General features: G+C 45.8%; 1 non-coding gene across 1 annotated transcript; it reads right to left on the bottom strand.

Annotated features, from left to right (window-relative positions):
• Positions 1-1,792: 1,792 nt before the first annotated feature.
• Positions 1,793-1,920, bottom strand: LOC117358349. The gene has a single exon (XR_004539044.1). It is a non-coding gene; the product is annotated as a U6atac minor spliceosomal RNA (small nuclear RNA).
• Positions 1,921-3,668: the final 1,748 nt, after the last annotated feature.

Raw genomic sequence — 3,668 nt, 5'->3', positions numbered from 1 at the left:
GCTTCAACCTCCCTCCATTCCTATCTACTGACATTCTGTTCCCTGCTAAGGGCGCAGTAAGAGAAAAAGAAAAGTAGCTTCCTCTCACCCTAAAGCAAAATAAGGTATTCGGTGCAGGCACATTTGTGAGGTACTTTTTATCACTCCCAGAATAATGCTGCCTAATGATAGGGCCTCCCCTGCCAGTGCTTTCAGGTATTCCTACTGGAGAATAGGATCTTCCAGCCTGTTTTGCTGCTGTACCGGCACTTTTCAGGAGATTTAAGGCCTGCCAGCATGTCTTGTTGCTCTATTAGCCCTGTCTCGTGTTCTGGCCTCTCATAGCTAGCAGTGCTGCCCCTTCTACCTTCTGCTGCTGCTGTTCATTCTATGTTCTATCCCTGATTACAAACAGTTCATGAAGTCTTCCCCAATTCCCATGGAGACCTTCATCTCTATTTCAGGTTCCTATGTTGGGAACAATTTTAGAACTTGAGCTTGCAGGCACATAGTTTAGCTGACCTCACTCCACTCCTTCTGCCTGTCCTGCTGCACTATATGCCCTTCCTCTGCTATTCTCGGCTTCTGCGGTTAGTGCTATTATCCCTTCTACTCACTGCCACTGCTTCTGGGACCTTCACTGGTGCCCATCCCCTGATATTTACGGTATCTATATCTCTCAGAATCTCATTCCAAGTAATCCTTGACATCTTCCCCCCAGCTTAGCTGGCCTCAACACTATCCTGCTGCCTGCGTTCTTCAAGCCTATCTTGGTGCCTTGTTGTCTCTCCTCTGGTGTTCTATAGCCTTCTAACCTGTCTTGGTGCTCTACTGGCATTCTTCAAATGTTTTAGGACCTTCCAGCCAACCGCAGTGCTATGTTAGCCTCTTCCTAAGTTCCTTTGCCTTCCAGCCAAAGTTATTGCTACTTTAAACCACTTGTACTGCCCTGGAATCATCCAGGCAGTGTTGCTGCCACTTCATCACTCTGCTAATGCCTTGGAGTCTTCCTGTCAATATTGGTACTGAATTGCTTTGGTGTTATCCCACAAAAAAAAGGCCTCAGAGCAAATAAGGTATAATAAATCTTACAACTTTATTGAAAATACTGTATATCTTAAAAGAAAAAAAAAACCCTTGTTAAATTTAAATAGTGGTCATAAAAAAAAAGTAGAGAGACTGCCACAATCTTTTAAATCAACAGCACATGGCTCAACAAGATATATTTGTCGCACTTGAAACAATCACGAAGCACAGTCCACAGTGCAAGAGGTCTCACTGACAGTCCAAAATGGAAGACAGTCCAAAATGGAAGACAGTCCAAAATGTTAACGCGACCTTGTAGACTGAAAAACTGTTCAAGCATTATACGAATTCTAAAAGATGTCAAAAATCTTCAGTTCATTTTGATTTATTAGCTATGAAGCATTTTGTGGTATCACATGATTTTTTTTACCCTCCCAGGATTAAATAATTCCCATCTTTTTGCGCTGATGTTTTCCCACCAATTTTGGTGATGCTTTGCCCTTTTCCACTCCCTCGGGATGTTCACTTTGCTTATTTTTTTTTTTTTTTATTCAGTTTTTCTATACCGTTCTCCCAGGGGAGTTCAGAACGGTTTTACATGAATTTATTCAGGTACTCAAGCATTTTTTCCCTGTCTGTCCCGGCGGGCTCACAATCTATCTAACGTACCTGAGGCAATGGGGGGATTAAGTGACTTGCCCAGGGTCACAATGAGTAGCGTGGATTTGAACCCACAACCCCAGGGTGCTGAGGCTGTAGCTTTAACCACTGCGCCACACACTCCCCGACAAAAACTTGGTTAGATGCCACGAAGTAGGTAGCAATGCCTTAACCATATGCGTGTTGTATAGGTCACAGGGACCTCTTCCATCCTTATCAAGGGGAGTGCTAACCTTCTCTCCTTTCATACAACACAAAGGTTTCACAAAGGTTTCACTGCCACTTTGTCATTTTGATCGTGGCTTAAGTGCCTCTTCTGATGTTATGGAATGATCATGACCTTCTTGATCGCTTATAGTTGAGTTGCCCCTGTTAGAGATACATGACAGTAAGTTTCAAGCAAATTCTGTGGTAAAATAATTGTCAGAAGACAAAACAACAAAATCCAAATAGCACCAAAAGGTTTACCACAAAGGAAATGAGGCCACAAAACAACAAAAAGATTGTGGGACAGAATCTTTGGGTGTTTCGCTGCTTCATTTCCTTTGTGAAACCTTTCGATGTGAAATAGATGTCAGGCCTCAATGTTCATCTCAAAACTGATTTGGGATGAACAAGACACAACTGATTTGGTGTACGACAATAACCACATTGGACCTGAGATTCAACCCATGGCAGTCAGCACTATTTAAGCCACTGGCCAATGTAGGTTGAATTAAGCCCGGATATTCAATGTCAGGCCTTGCTGGGCTCCAGCATTGAATTTTGGGGTAAATGTGGGCCCCAGTGACCTGGCAATTAACTGAGCACCAGCCAATATCTAGACCAGTTCCCAGTTAGCTCAGTGGATAAAATTTGGACAGTCTATTTACACTTCTCCCTCCGGATTCGCGGGGGATAGGGGCAGAGCCGGACTGCGAATGTCGAAAAACCGTGAATATCCGGCTCTGACCCACCCCCGCCTCCCTGCCGCCTTCCCGGCCTTACCTGGTGGTCTAGTGGGCTTTCGGGGTAGGAGCGATCTTCCTATGCTCCTGCCCCGTGCAGATCACCATTAGGAAATGGCTGCTGTAAGTTCCCGTAGTCTCTCGAGACTACGACGGGAACTCCCTACAGCTATTTCCTAATGGCGATCTGCACGGGGCAGGAGCGTAGGAAGATCGCTCCCGCCCCGAAAGCCTGCTAGACCACCAGGTAAGGCCGGGATGCCGGGGGGAAGACTTAACGATGTGTTGTTTTTTTTCTTTTTTCCCCCTCCCCCAAAAATCTCGAATATGTGAAATCGCGATTGCCGAAACCGCGAATGGGGAGGGGGAAGTGTACTGTCCTACCTCTCTCCCCCTCTAACTAAGCCACGGTGGAGGTTTCTACTGTGGCCCAGAGCGCTGATGCTGCTCTGACACTAACAGAATTCCTGTGAGAGTCAGAGCATTTAGAGCTTTTATAGGTTTAGGGCTTTTATAACTGTTGGACTGAGTATCATTGCTAACCAAGTTAAGTGTTGATTTTGCCCAAGTTCTGTCCTCAGACTGCCCCAGCAGTAACTGCTTAGTGCCAAGGTGTTCAGAAGTAATATTCAGCAGCAGTACCTAGTTCACCCCCCTCCCCCATTTTTTACTAAGCTACACCTGGTTAATGCGCCCCCTTTTTTTACTAAGCTACTACAGTAGAGGTTTCTACTACGACCTGGAGCACTAACTCCCTCGTCTACGAAACCGCGCTAGCGGTTTTTAGTGCAGAGAGCCGCGCTGAATGGCCCGCGCTGCTCCCGACACTCATTGAGTTCCTATGAGCGTCGGGAGGAGTGCGGGCCATTCAGCGCGACTCTCTGCGCTTAAAACCGCTAGCGCGGTTTCATAGAAGAGGGGGTAAACAATGCTCTGAATATTGGTAAATGACTAGCTCGGAGGAGTTTAATCAGCTCGGAGGCTCTCCTGACCGATTAAAACCCTTATGAATATTGGTTCTGGAAAATATTTGGGCATGCGCATTTCTTTTCAAAG

Source organism: Geotrypetes seraphini, chromosome 3 (genome assembly GCF_902459505.1).
Source record: "Geotrypetes seraphini chromosome 3, aGeoSer1.1, whole genome shotgun sequence".
In the NCBI taxonomy this organism is placed as follows: domain Eukaryota; kingdom Metazoa; phylum Chordata; class Amphibia; order Gymnophiona; family Dermophiidae; genus Geotrypetes; species Geotrypetes seraphini.
The sequence above is the reverse complement of the archived record's forward strand: the minus strand, read 5'-3'. Positions and strand labels throughout refer to the sequence as shown.